The 14886-nt window shown below is 37.8% G+C and overlaps 1 non-coding gene across 5 annotated transcripts in view; it reads left to right on the top strand.

Annotated features, from left to right (window-relative positions):
• LOC116808022 (uncharacterized) overlaps positions 1 to 14886 on the top strand; it is a 30594-nt gene that overhangs the window by 446 nt on the left and 15262 nt on the right. For 2 of the 5 annotated variants that reach the window (XR_012054973.1, XR_012054971.1), the window contains exon 2: positions 3742 to 3791. This is a non-coding gene — a transcript (uncharacterized protein). Of the gene's footprint in view, positions 1 to 6; positions 1983 to 3741; positions 3801 to 14886 lie in introns of those variants that run through there. The other 3 variants (XR_012054972.1, XR_012054975.1, XR_012054976.1) reach the window with 3 other exon arrangements.

The raw sequence follows: 14886 nt of genomic DNA, 5'->3' as shown, positions 1-14886 counted from the left end.
GTAAGTTGTAACAACATCTATATGGGATAGGTATATGGCTTCAGTTTTACTGGTCGTTCCCTTGGAGATAAAAAAATTAGGGGGAGGATTTATTTTGCTCGGGTATCTGAGGTTTGCTGTTGAGGTCGGGTCTCGGAGCCTTTGGCGGCAGCGAGACAGGCTCCTCAAAGAGCAGCTCTTCCTAAAACAGCTCTAAACCAAGCTCGCTGATTACAGCAGGCAGTGTCTGTGTTCCTCCGCAGGCAAGGGAGATTGCTTAGCCAGGTCCTTGATTTAGGCATAATTCTGTGAATGAATAGTGTAGTGGAAGAATAGGGAAAAAATGTGACATCAGTTTTGGGTGCAGTATTTATAAAGATGATATAGAAATAGGTTACCATAGGGTACAACAGGAAAAAGAACTAGGGACTTAGAACTGTATTCCTCCTACCGAATCTTAAATGGATTTGAAATCCTTTAATTATATGTATACTCTACCAGGCAATAGAGAATCCCTGTCAGCTAAATCACTGGACTGGCCAATCTGAGTGTTGTAGTTAAGATTCCAAAGTGGACCTTCACTTGTCTGTGTATGACTGGAGTTCAAGCCACGATTCCCAGATTTTTGGAAATAGTCATTCGTAAACAGAGCTGGGTTTTTGTGAGTTTTTTTGGGGGGAGTTTTTTTGTGTTTTTTGTTTGTTTTTTTTTTTTTTTAATTTATTAAGCTTAGAGGTATGTTCCACCAGCATGCAAAGAAGCAGATGAATCATAAGTACCCAACAGTTATAAGCATATGATATTTCCAAATTGCAGGTTCTGAGTCCACAATCAAAGAAATTTTGTAAGGACCCTTTTCTTTTGAGATGTATGTACACATGCACAACAGATGCATTACTATTTTCTATACCTAATTGCTATTCAAGTAGCAATTCAGATTTATTTTTTTCTGTAGAAATCCATTTTCTTTAGACAGCTTATAAGTTAAGTTAAATCCTGTTTTAAAAATAGAGTAACTGATTCATTTTACTAGCAGAAACCTTTTGCAGTTATCTGAGCTCTGATGTTATTAGCATCTGTTTTATGCGTGGCTATGATGCTGAAAAATGAAGTTAATACTACTTATTTTTCTGCAGGTCTTCTGAGTTCACTGATTCCAGAACTATCACAGTAGCACAAATGTTTTTATTTAATTGTTAAAAGGTATAAAAAATAAGTGTGAAGGAGTTTGTAGCTATAATGAGGGCAAAAGTTTAAATAGACTTTTACATATTTATTATAATATGGATTGATGGCTATATTCCATTGACACAAATTAAATAATTTCTTATGAAAGCCATGCACAGTATTGCATTGATTCACTCTAGTAATATCAATTACCCTGTCTTACCTGGGGACAATAGAAGCAAAAGATAAGGTTCTTACTCCTGTCAAAATGAATCAATGCTGTCTGTATGACATAAAGCATATTATGAAGGTTGGTATTCTAGTATTCATGTGATAATATAATAATAATGTAGCAGGTATTTTTAGGAGTATATAGAAAATACATTAAAAAATGAGTAATGCAAAATAGAGAAGAACAAGGTTTCTAAGAGGTATGGTTTGTCACAAAACTTTTTGCTTGGCATAAAAAATGAGTTGGAGGAATTCTGATATGCACAGTATATTTTCCTTTCCCTCAGAAAGAGCAGTGTCACACCTCATAATGGAACCTTACCTGATATTTTCAGGGGAATTGGATTGTGTGCGGTCTGTAGTTTTGATACAGAGAATTTATTAAGAAAAAGTAAGTAAATAGCAGCGTAACCACTGTTTTGATGAAAAATTAGTAATGATGCAGGTGGAAATGAATAAATAATGGTGTAATGGGCTGTCTGAAAATGGTTTGTAAATGGAATGAAATGGAGTATAAATTAGAAATTTTGATAATGGTTCTTTCCTTCTGCATATGTCATGATATTATCTTCAAAAATTGCTGGACATCTTTTCCTACCAAACAGGTGAGTTTGTGAATTTGAATGGTTTAGCTATCATGTTTTGCTCATTAATGTGTTTATTTTGATTTTAGCAATCAAAAAGGTTACTTCTCATCTCATTTTTTTTTTTTTATTGTATACAAAGTATTAGTAACAATTTTGATGTGGTGACTCATAAGGATGATTCTGATGAAGCAACAGGTGCCTAAGGATCCCTTCTTTTATCAGAGAGAGCTGGCAGGATAAAGCACAAGCTTTTTTTTAAATGGTGACTGGCTATTGGACTTTCATTAGAAGAAGAGTTTTCACCCTGGCTGTTTGTGCTGTGTGTAGATTTGGCTTTTTTTTTTTTTTTTCATTTTCACAGTCCTTTTTTAATGCAGTTATAAATAGCATAATGTTTTGGTTTTCGGTGCACTCTTTTCTCTTTTCCTGTCATTTGCACTGTAACTGTGCTAATGGGAGGGAGGTTAGCTCAACCTCAGGCAGCCTTTTCTGCATAATTGGTTCAGTTAGGAAACAACCCACTTTCAATTAATTAGTGTGATTACCTACCTAACAGTAGGTAGAGGAAATTTGGTACTCATTTGATTCTTTCTTTGCAGTGAATATTCAATAATAAGATCTTCCCTGAGCAAAATATTTCTAGACATACAGAGTATTAAACAGCACATGTGTGTGGAAAATCTCACAAGTGAGAAAGAGTATTAAATGCATCAGCACCAGCCTTATTTATACACTTTATTAATGTGGTTCAGCTGTGTGCTCATAAAGTTATGTTCATATAAGTATCATGGTTTTGTTTTACTATTTTAACTAGCTCTTTCTGTTAATATATTTATAGAGCTAATGAGTTTTGCTAAGCTTTGAAGTACTGAGTTCAGTTTATATCCTTGTTTGGAAAGGTAGTTCTCTCTGTTTGGATTAGAAGACTAAATGTACTGAAGTGTTCAAATGAGCAAATTCCCACATTTTGTTTGACAAAACTGCCTTTGATCTTTTCTGAGGAATGGTTAAACACATTATGCAGAATTTAGAGTAACCATTTGTTTGACCTGATCTGTGAACATAATTCAAGGGAAGAGACATGTATTCCTGCAGTTTTCAGCCATATGCCCAGTTAAAAATTAAATGTTTGTAGAAAAAAATGGAAAAAACAAAAGCCACTGTAAATACCCACATTTTGTCATTCAGCTGAATATTTTGAATAATGCTAAATAGAGGATCAATTTGTCAGTAATAACATAGCATGTCATAGTGAGAAACTGCAAACATTAGATATATCTTCCTCTGATATACTGAGCTATTATAGAACAAAGCACTGAAGTAGTATATAAAATTTTTATTCATAGTGTGTTAGAAGCCCTTGTGAAGTATTGCTTGTGAAGAATATATGTTGCTGCTTAAATAAACAAGCATTTATGCTATCAAAGGGAACAGAGAAAATTTTAAGGAGTTTGTTGACCAAAAGTCTCAAAATCCAATGGCAAGCAAATACTTAAGTAGCACTTAAAACCGGAGAATTAAAATAATAGTGCTTAAAGACAGAAGGGAAGTACAGATTTATTGTTAATATAATTTAAAAATGCAATGTGGACAAATGCACAAATAAAAAGAAAACCAAATTTTTTTTTTTATTATTCCTGGAGTGCTTTTTCCCTCTGTGGTATATTGTGAAATGCCTTTTATGTGATGCTTCACTTGTATGAGGATTATGTTGTAGTTGAGCTGTCACTAATCTCATCCTAAAGCAAGGAACTGAGATTTTGCATTTTCTTGACAGGTATGAAAAGATCAGCAGAGGTGCCAGCTCAGAGCACAGCGTGGCTTCAGGTACTAAAGGTGCTGGAAATCCATTGCCATAAAATGGGAGAGAACTTCATAAAAGCATAGCATTCTGTATTTCACACCGGAGGGGGAATTTTAATGGAAAGGAAGGAACCAGGTTTCAAGCCTACCTGTCTCTCTGTCATGCCTTGACCTCTGAAATTATCCCTTTGAACCATGTGGTTTCCATCACTTTACAGGAGAGAAGGCTTTTGACTGCAGTTTCGCTCGCTCTCCCATCCTCCTTGGGATGTTTTCAGCCCTGAATGAGAATAGAAACTTCAGATCATTGCTTTGCCTTTGCTCATATCACTTCACAGGAGACCACATGTTCCTCATTTCAAAGTACAAGTAGTAACTGTCTTCTTCCCTCATGGTCTCTTCCATCTGGAAAGATGTTTTGGAATCAGTATATCTAGATGATTTAATCTAATTTCCAGATTGGCTTAATGAGCATTAATGTTTTTGTCACCATAGCACTTTAGTTGAATTAGTCCACAGAATCAGCGTGGCATAAAAATGTATAATACTGTGAGAAGGATTACTATGATGCAAGGATGCTTGAGGCTGGATATTTCTGGTAAAGGTGGGAGTGTTAATGCCCTGGTGAAGGACAATGCTTATCAGAATCATGTACAATTCTAACTGTCCAAGTTAAAAAGGAAAAAACCTTAAGATGTCTAAGTACAGTTTATGACAAAGGAATGAAGAGTTTGTTCTACAAAAAGGATCTGGCTTTGCTTTTAAAAACCTGAAATATGATTGAGCCTTTAATCAGAAGGTAAAAAACTGATCTATAGGGAAAAACTATAATTAAGATAGACACAAATTTGGTTCAACAGAACAATGACGTTCTGTAACTACTTCAAGATATGAGTTATGAGGCAAACAACTGAACTGGTTTTAGCTGGAATTATCTAAGGGAGATGAGACTCAGTTGCCTAAAATGTCCAGGGTGTAGATCACTGTAGGAGATCTGTCCTGTGTGGTAACCTGCCAGGTTGCAGTAGCCAAATGCTTCTGATTGTGTTCTTGCATACTGTTTGCTAATCTATTTCCTGACTGCTCTTACCAAAATTTGTTTACATTTGTAACTGAAATAAACAATCCTATGCTTTGACTTTTCTTTGGTGAACTGAAAAATGAAATAACTTGAAAAAGTTTATTTTAATATCTTTCTAGAAAATTAATTAAACAGACTCAAAGAAGTAGAAGTATTTTTCAGAGAAAACCTTAAAAGTCTGATTTTAAATTTTTTTTCCTCTTTGTTTCAACTTTGTGCAGCACCTAACCTTTGAAATTATAGGCATGCTCAAGCAAAACAACTCTATTTTAGCTCAACATATTAATTCATTCAGTTCTGTTGTTTTATTTGAGGGTGCATTTGTGTTGTGCACACTGAAATAGATCTTTCAGATGGATCTTTATGAAATACCAATGCACACCGAGAAGCAAATTCATCCTTCTACTAGAAACAGCACAGTTAAAAAAAAAAAAAAAAAAAGAAAATTAAATTCATGTACTTCTGAGATATGTACATCTGCAGATGTTAGGTTTGAGGAAAAAATCTGTGCACCTGCAAAAATTGTGTAGAATAATCCTACTAAGTGCTCCAGTGATTACCACTGAACCTAAGGAGTCAGATATATAGGGCAAAAATGATGCCTTAGATTTTGTCATTCTACACAATGTATTTATTATTGAATTGCTTTTTTCAGAGCCAATGTAAATGTTAAATCTCAGAAAATTAGTTTGTAGAGATTTTCCTCGTCTGCTTTCTCCACATGGCACATTGTCTCAATATTTTGGACAAAAAGTTTATTCTTTCCCTATAGAAGTCACCATCTTTTAATGTCAGTCTAATTAAAGGGCACAGAAAAACTGATGCTGGTGAGTAATAGGAGAATTAAAAGCCAAAAAGGAAAAGTGGGAAAAAATCATAGAGTCATTAATTCATCTTACTTACCCCTTCACTGTGGATTGGGAGGTGATGTCAAGATTAGTAGATTGTACAATTGGGATGCAATCTAAAATTAAAAAAAAAACAACCTATTTAACTCCATCCTGAGCATGGATTTTTCAAATTAATTTCAAATAGTGAAAAAGCTTTTATATCAGTTTGCAATCTATGAACTTTTCATAGAAATTTTGTTTTCTTACAAAAAGTTAACAGATTGCTGTGTGCAGAGAGCACTTGACACATAAAGATGTGTCATGGTTTCACTGGTCTCCATCTGCTGTGTCTTGTCTTCTTGTTAGACTGCAGGTTCCTAGGGCAGAAATTTGCCCTTTTGTTGGCTATATATATATATATATATATATATATATATATATGTATCTCACTTAATAAAATGGACGCTTGGTTTGGGAGGAGTACCTAAACAACTGCAATGGTACAAAACAGCAAAACAATGTTCCTCAGTTTTTAGGATGGCTTTTAGAGATTTTAGTTGTTAGATTGTTGTCTAAGGAAGAGCCAGAAATTACACTGATATGCATTTGAAACACTGTGCATGACATTGCCTCCATAACACAAGTACAAATTTTAGTCTTACTAGTAACAGAATAGTCTTCTTGATTAATGCCCTCAGCTGAAAGTCCCTAAGGATTTTATGCCTTTTTTTTTTGTTGTTGTTGTTTTTTGATCTCTTCTAGGAACCTCCTAGTTAGTTCACTTTAAATTTAGATAAGAAATCTTGCTTGGTATCCAGCCTGAGATTAACATTTGTCACCTGTATGGATCTGATAAGTATAACAAAAGGCCTGAAGGAGTCCTTAGCTTTTCTGAAAGTCACATGGAAGATTTTTAAACATCTCAAATGGTGTTATGTTCTTATGCTTAGTCAAGTAAAATGAGTCAATATTGTCAGTGGAGCACAGAGGAAGCTTCAGGTGACCAGCTATGAGAGGTGGTTGTACAGATATTGAGTGCTGTTTGATATATTAAAGAAATACCCTGCTGGCCTCTAGCCACCACTCCAGAAGGACACTGGTCTTTCCCAAGACCTGTGTCATGTTTGGGAGTCATGAGTTTTGAATAGCTTATGACATCAGAAATAATGCTCGGTGTCTACTGATGGGCAATGAAATCAAGCTGTCAATATCTACTCAGTAAGATGAAGCTTTCTAGGCTCCATGAATTATGCTGGTTAGACCTTTACTAGTTGTAGTGAGACCTTAAGTAAGCAGCATGATTGTAGGCACCTACCTTTGGGAAGGATTCAGCTGCACATATGTAGATCTCTAGTGTCATTTAGGTTTTGTGGAATATTTCTTCTGCTTTCTCACAGCCCCTGTAGAAATATGTGTATTCCTCAAGTATTGTGTCATGTTTACCCACCCTAGGCTGGTGTTTTGAATAGCTGAAAGCATTTTATATGCATTGGATGTCTGTACTTACTCTCCAGTTTACTTGACCTCATGTGGAATTGCAGCCATTATTGTCAGCTTACACGCACAAGAAAAATATTTCCCAGGTGTGAGTTTGCAGGCCCCAAGTTGGGCAACTCCCTGGGGACTCCCCTGGCAGGGGAGACCCTCCTGGAGCAGTTCTGTGTCGGGAACGAGAGATGCATTGGACTTTTTTGATCTTCAGCTTCTATTTATTGTTATCTTAGCAAAACTTCAGCACACTGTCTGCACCAGACTCTGCATGCAGGATAAACAGCGCAAAAACGGCTAACAATCCTTCATTACAAGGCCTTTTAAGTCTAATAAAAACCTAAGCTACTCAATTAAGAAGTGACACCTAAATTATTTTCCTTTCTAACCCAATAACTGACCCCTAAAGTCCCGCAATGTGGATTTTTCTGCCCAATTACAACATGTCACCCAAACCCAAGAAGGAAGAAGAAAGAAGAAAGGGACTCAAGACAACACCCTGTACCCTCCATCTTGTATCCCTCTATAACATACTAAAAATCCTAAAACCTAAAGAATCTGCCTGTCATTATGAAACCTGCTTTTCTAGGTGTTTCTGGACATATATCTCCAATGAAAATGCCTATGTAGATACCTGAGTTCAGACAACAGATATTTTATGCAACTTTTATCCTATCTGACTTAATGTCGTGGTTTGACACGGAAAAAGAATTTTTGCAGAAGGATGAGGTCATTCCAGTCAGGGGTCAGGTTCGGATACTGACACTTGGGGTGAACAATTGAACGTGGACACGCCTCTGAGAACACAGAGGGGTTAAAAGCGGAATTCCCAGGAGAACTCGCTCTCTTTGGTTCTGGTCAGCGGAGGGTGCAGATCTCCCCTGCCCAGCCATGAGCTGGGTGGGGGAGGCGAAAAGCCATGCGGCCTGCAGAGGTAGACCAGGGGGTGAAGGATCAGAAACCGAGCTGGGCCAGCTCCTGCGGACGGAAGGGTGGAAACGTCTGAGAGGTCTTTGTTCCTTCCCCCCAACCTAGAGGGAAAGAGATAGAGAGCCTGCAGACACCTGGAAGTTTGCTGGCAGAGAAGGAGAAGGAGGGGGAAAGATGAGATGGGATAGTGGAATCTTGGGCCGAGATTTCAGCTGTCCGTCCGGGGAGTCCGGGAATTTTAACCCTTTCCTGGGAAATGAAGGCTTTGTGAAATATTACTCCTCCTCAGTTTGAAGGAAAGAAAGACAGCCTGGGACCTCAGATGTTAGGGAAAGAAGGTTGGGGGGAGATGATGGAGTGGCTTTTGGCTCGACTATTCTTGTTAGCCATAGACAGAACCAATCCTTCCTCCAAGAGAGACTGCATTTTAGGGGGATGCAATGGTGAGCCAAGAGACTCCTTCAGCAACTACCAGTTCAGGAATGAACAGAAAAAAGCTGAGGAGGGTGTGATGATGCCCTCCATCTTCAGAGAAAAAGAGAAGGAGATCTCTGTTCTTGGATCCTCAGCCCCAGGGGAAAATGGCAGGGACTGTAGTCCCAAAATGAGACACTGGACTGTTGTTCCTGTTGGTCCTTGGCAAAGCATCCTTAAAGGAGCCCTATAAGCAGTCTCTGTCCATGCACTGTGACATGAAGAGGAGAGTGTCACACTGGCTGGTGTGTCTGGGTGGTGCCACGTGTGACATGGAAACACAAGAGGTGGCAGCTGTGTTTCCTGGGGGTCTATGGTGCAAGGGAGACTCCTCTCTCCCCTGATGGACTCAGTATTGATTATGTGGAAGGGTGAAGACTTGATTAAGGGTCCAAATGTGTCTCGCTGTGGTTTGTTGGAGTTGGGTGGTGGGAGGGGGAATGTTTTGAAAGGTTTTCATTTTGAATTTTGTGTGTGTGTGTGTTTTTTTTCTTTTTTCTTTTTTCCCTTCCTTTTTTTTTCCCTTTTATAGTAGTAGTAGTAGTGTAATAAAGTTTTTTCCCTTGTTATTAAGATTGGTCCACTTTGCTCTGTTCTCGATCACGTTTCACAGCATTCAATTGATAGGTTGCATTTTCATGGGGCACTGGCATGGTGCCAGTGTCAAACCATGACACTTATAATCTTGGAAGTTGTACAAGTTTAAACACTGAGTTTTGAGTCAGTGAAATGAATTGAGTGTCTGCATGGAGTGACTCATCTTGTCTAAAACACCAGATTTAGGGTGAAGGAATTAGGAGATGAATTACCCACTGGAGGTGCCTCAGTCATTCTCTTTGTACATACAGGGCTTAAGGTTACTCTTTTTGAAGTAGTCAATTTTGAGTTGACTGAAGTTGATTATATTAATCTGCCTTTTTTAAATTGGAATGTGGAATGCTGTGAATATGCTAACAAGCTCTTGATCTTTTCATCAAATCTGCACTTATTTAGCTTACAGATGGTAGATGTGTCTACTGGTCTTTTGGTATTGCTTCCAAAACAGTATCAGAGGAAATTGTTCAAGTTTGTCCATTACTCAGCCATGAGAATCCATAACAAAGCTGCTTAAAATAGCTTACATGTATTTTTGGACAATGAAAATATGTGATGCATTTAATTATTCAGCACTAACTGAGACTTTCACCCCAGGTAAAATTTAGAAATATCTATTTATTTGCTAACCAATATCTAGTTACAGTTTTACTTGAGTTTGCTGTGGGGTTGGCACGGGCAGAATGAGCATGTGGCAGTAATGGTGTTGCACACAGCTACTTGAGCTGTGCCCATGAGGTTCATGGGGAGCATGTTTAGTTTTACAAGAAGGACCCTGCTGGGAGAAGGCATCTTCCACAAGAGTGGGAGATGCCTATACCTGGCTCCTGTTTTGCTTTTTTCCCTGAAATGACATTTCAGGAGAGCGATAACCTGGAGTGCTACAGGCAGGAGCCACAAACAGACACCTGGCACTCAACTTCCTTGACAAATGGGTGAGCAAGTGTTGTCCCTAATGTTCAGCAGAACTTGAACTTAACTCCAAAATGATGAGCTTTACTTTTCTGTCTATATTTTTAAATTTATTTTTTATTAAAGGAATAATTTTTTTAGCTCTTTATTTGCCTTCTGGTCTTACAGCTTTTTTTGGTTCACTCTTTATGTGCTCTCAGAAGCTATGAAGGTTGAAGCTATGGAAGTTGATATTCTTTCAAGAATAGAAATTTAAAGTCATGGAATGAAAGTCTGAGTAATATGCCAGTTTTCATGGAAGTTCACTAAGGAATGTCTCCCATGAGATGGACCCCACACTGGAGCAGGGAAAGAGTGTGAGGAATTCCCCATGGAGGAGGAAGAAGCAGCAGAGACAACCTGTGGTGAACTGACCACAGCCCCATCTCCTGTCCCGCCTAGCTGCTGGGGGGGAGGAGAAAGAGAATTTGGTATTAAAGTTAAGCCCAGAAAAGGGGGTGCGTAGATGGATGGTGTTTCAAGTTTTGTCTTTATTTCTCATTATCCTACTCTGATTTGTTTGGTAATAAATTAAACTAATTTCCCCAAGTCAAGTCACTCTTGCCCCTGCTGTTAATTTCTGAGTGATCTCTCCCTAGCCTTCTCTTGACCTATGAGCCTTTTGTTAAATTTCCCTGTCTAGCTGCAGATCAGGGTGACAGAGTGGCTCAGTGAGCACCCAGCATCCAGCCAGGGTCAATCCACCATAATATGAAGGAAAAATGATCTTATGGGAAGGGAGTTTTAAAAAATTGAGAAAAAAGTGAAGTGGATTTCACAGAATCTTAATTGTGTAGTCAGAATCTGATATTTTAATCCAAGTGCTGTATAATGAACTCAAATCTATATCCAGTCTCAGAAATCAGCAACCTTTCATCCTCTCCTTGCAAAAAATTTTATCTAATGAAATCAGGGAGCTAGACCTTAAGGCAGTCATTCTAGCTCCCTATAGTTAAAAAACATCATGTCATGAACTGCAAAATACCGAATGAAAGAAAATATGTGTGCCAATGAATTGAATATGCTTTTACAAACCTCTGATTATTCTGCAATGGGCTATGAGGTGTGTAGGTTTCATAACAAAATTGCAGCTTGCAGGTAGCTGAGGCAATAACTTTTAAAAGACTGGAAAGCAGAGTGTACAGAAATCAAAGTAATGTTTATAACCATTGAGCCGATAAATCTAGGATGATTTACCAATAAGTTCCACTATTTTAGTCTCGGATTTTTCACAGAAGAAATCTGTAAAATAAATGCCAATAAATTTGAGTAGTTGAGCTTAACACTGATAGTACAGGTTTTCATTCCCAAACATTTCAGAAACTCGGACATCTGTCTTTTAGAAAATAAATTCACAGTAGTGAAGACTGATTGAAAGTAGAGGACAAATAACTTATACATTTATAAGTTAATTCTGACATCAAAAGAACTACCCGCTTAAACATGTTTCTTTTCTGCATGAAGTAACATCTGCAAATTGGAGTCAAAGCTTGGATTTTCACATTCCATGAATCTAAATTGCATTGCTTATTTATATAAAATGAAATATCCTGAGGTAGTCAACCTTCCTTTCTGGGATTTTGTTTGCTGTTTTTAATTTTATTATGTTCTCCATGGCTAACCAGCTGCCTTAGGATGACTCCAGAGGTGAGTAGAATAAATGCCAAATCAAATGGACTGACATGGTGTAAGAGGAATAGAAAGGGAAATCTGAAACCACAGATACTGAGCAAAATTATACATGAATATAATGGAAAGATTCACATTCCCAGAGAACAGATCTTTTAAAATGCAAGACCTTGTCATAGAGGTTCCTTTGAATCAAAAGTCAGAATTTGTAATTTTTGGAACAGTGCCTTTTGCCCGTGCTTCCCAGTGGGACTGAATTGTTATGGATCATGAGGTCTACTGTTAGCCAAGGGATGCTCTGCTTGCAAGTGCTGTTTGTTGCCGGTCTGTACTGCATTGTCAGCAATAGTAAAGCTGTGAGCGTTGAAGAGGCACAGCTGGCCTAGAGCAGAAAGTTGGTCATCCTTTTTTTATATACTTCAGTTCTAGACAGAGTGCTTACTGGGAATTTTTACTGATCATCTCAGTTCTCCTTATGGCAAGCCCAGAAGGCACTAACATTGTTCTCCTGTTCTTCGGCTCTCAGTTGAATAAAAAAATCAAAACAGATATGAATATAAGGAAAGAATAAATGTGCTAAAATACTGGAATCTTTGCAAGTACCTGATGTCAGGTAAAGAGCAATTAAAATGCTTTAATAAGGACACACTAAGAAAACAGTCCTTTATGGAGTTAGGTTGTGTGTGAACCTGTGTCCACTTTAAGCACAGTCTTACTGTCAACTTATTGAGGAATAATGGCTCAGAAAACCCAGAGAAGTATTTGCCTCTGCTTTTCCAGCCATTTGGGCAGTGAAGTCCAATGGAGGAGTGTATGCCCATGAAATGTCCTCACTACATAACAAATTGTCTTTCCAAAGAAAAAACAGTAATGTTTTCATTTGTGTGCCTGCAATCCTGCTGGGATTGCCTTCCCATTCCTTGAAAAATTCTCTTTGCATCACTCCATTAGCTGAAAGTCAGATGTATTTCAGCTTCATTGAATCAAGGGTTGGTTGCAAAGGCTGGCAGCTGAAAAACCCCAGCCGCGCATCCAGCAAACACCCCACAATGGCTGTTGGTTTAGTAGATTTCAGCCGCTGGTGGAAAATATGAGAACATCAGTGGCTTTTAACTACCTAGGGAATTATAGATCAACACTATTATCTAGAACAGCACTAAAAAATTATGTGCTGAAATAAATATGAGCTGTCTGAGGTTCCAATGAACTTCATTATATTGCCATGTGGAATACAGCAGCTCTGGCATTGCTCAGTGGATCAGGTCTATGTCCTCAGTAGCACTTGTCTGCTTTAATGTAGTGTTACTGAGGACATAGACCTGATACTCTTTTCTCTGATCTTGTAAGATAAAGAGAAATTAATATTTCTTCCAATATGCAGTCTTGGAAATACTTTCTATTTTCTCTAAACAAGCAAGCAAAAACCCAAAGCCCTAAAGCTCTCCCAAAACTATCACCTAAAACTTGAATGTATTCAAATTTAAAGCATTAAAACTTGTCTGTATTGTGAAAATGATTTATCACTACTCATTAGTGCTGGCATTGAATTCTCCCAGGCAGCTACCTTTTGGTGTATATATGTTGATCCTATACTTTTTTGAATCCCACCATATTTGTACTTCCCTGTTTATTAGTTTTAACTCTGGAGAAATGCACTGTTATAAATAGCGCTTTAAAATCTTAGGAAATATGGGTTTGTGGGGCTGATGAGAAAAGGAAGAGTGAGTATGGGCTCCACTGACTCTCAATTTTCCCTGAACAGAAAAATCACACTGGCTATTTAAGACATTCCTTTTCAATCTGCTGGTTGCTTGATTTGCCCTGAACTCATTGACCACCCTACATATCAGATACTCAGTCTTGCTCCTGACCTGTAAGTTTCTGACATCCTTCTCCTGGAGGGTTTTCCTGGAGGTGACCAGCAGAGAGGTCTAGAGAGGGTTTAGAAAGCTGGGCAGAATGAAAAATCTGCAGGTCAGGTTTTCATTTCAGACATAAGGGGAATACCTTCTGAAGGAAACATTTTCAGTGATATTGTCTGGTCTAATAACCCTATATTTAACTAAGACTTGTTCTGATTATGACCTTTGAAAATTGTGTCTAATGCACCTCTAACATCAAATGCTTTGCGATCCTGGAAAATGCTGTAAAAGTGTGTGCTTTTCAGAAACATACCTGTAACTTTAAAATTTATTTCCCCTATGGACTGGTTTTCAGGGTAACTTAATCTCAGGTCACTGCAACTTGTCATCAATCTTTCACTCTCTCATTTGCTGAATGTTATGATCAGATATGTCTGTAGGATATCGTCAGCTTCTTTCTTAACAGTAAATGATAATTCATCATGTGAGTCTGCTGTGAGCCTTTGGAATTGTTACCTGCATTTCTCACTTTCTTTTGTTCTTCCTTCCTCAGTTGGTTTTCCATTTGTCTGTCTATACTCTAAACTTGGCATGTTTTTTACTTTTTTTTTGCTGTACATTTCAAAGAATTAAATTCCATCAAATAAAGGATTAACAAGAAACTAGGTGATCAGTCCAGGCTAAGTAACTGCATATTTTTGTGCTGTTCCTATAGAAAAGAGTTTTTTTTCCTAGTAGTGCACTCAGTTCCATGGGTTGGTATTAGCTATCCAAAATACTGGGACTAAGAGGCACCAGATCTTCACTATGCTGAAGGATGTAAATAAAATAGTAACTACTGAATAGAAATGTGTTAGTGGAATAAATGAGCAGAATTTGTCATATTTCCTTTTAAATTCATCTAGTCTGGAAGACAGTTTTCTTTCCCTTGCAGAAGAGAAAGCTGGCCTGAATATCATGGCAGATGCAACAAAATTGCCAATACACTGCCCCATTTGGCAAAATTATAAGTAGTGCATTGCCTGTGAGTCATTTCCATACTATTTGTGCCAGTGCACAGCAGTGTATGCAAACGGGGTTTCCAGTACAGTGCAAACTGATGCAGACTGGTTCTGTAGGTTGGAATAAAATCTGACCATGTGCAATCACTGACAGATCATAACAGTAGCAGGCCAGATGTCTACTGATAATAGACATCACAAAATGCCACAAAGATAGATAAGGAGAAAAGGTAACTCTAGCCAGTAAGGAAGGATGGGGCAAGATTTGCAAGAGCGTAT

This window comes from Taeniopygia guttata, chromosome 3, assembly GCF_048771995.1.
Source record: "Taeniopygia guttata chromosome 3, bTaeGut7.mat, whole genome shotgun sequence".
NCBI classification, from domain to species: Eukaryota; Metazoa; Chordata; class Aves; order Passeriformes; family Estrildidae; genus Taeniopygia; species Taeniopygia guttata.
Note: the sequence above shows the minus strand (reverse complement) of the source record. Positions and strands in the feature narration are given on the sequence as shown.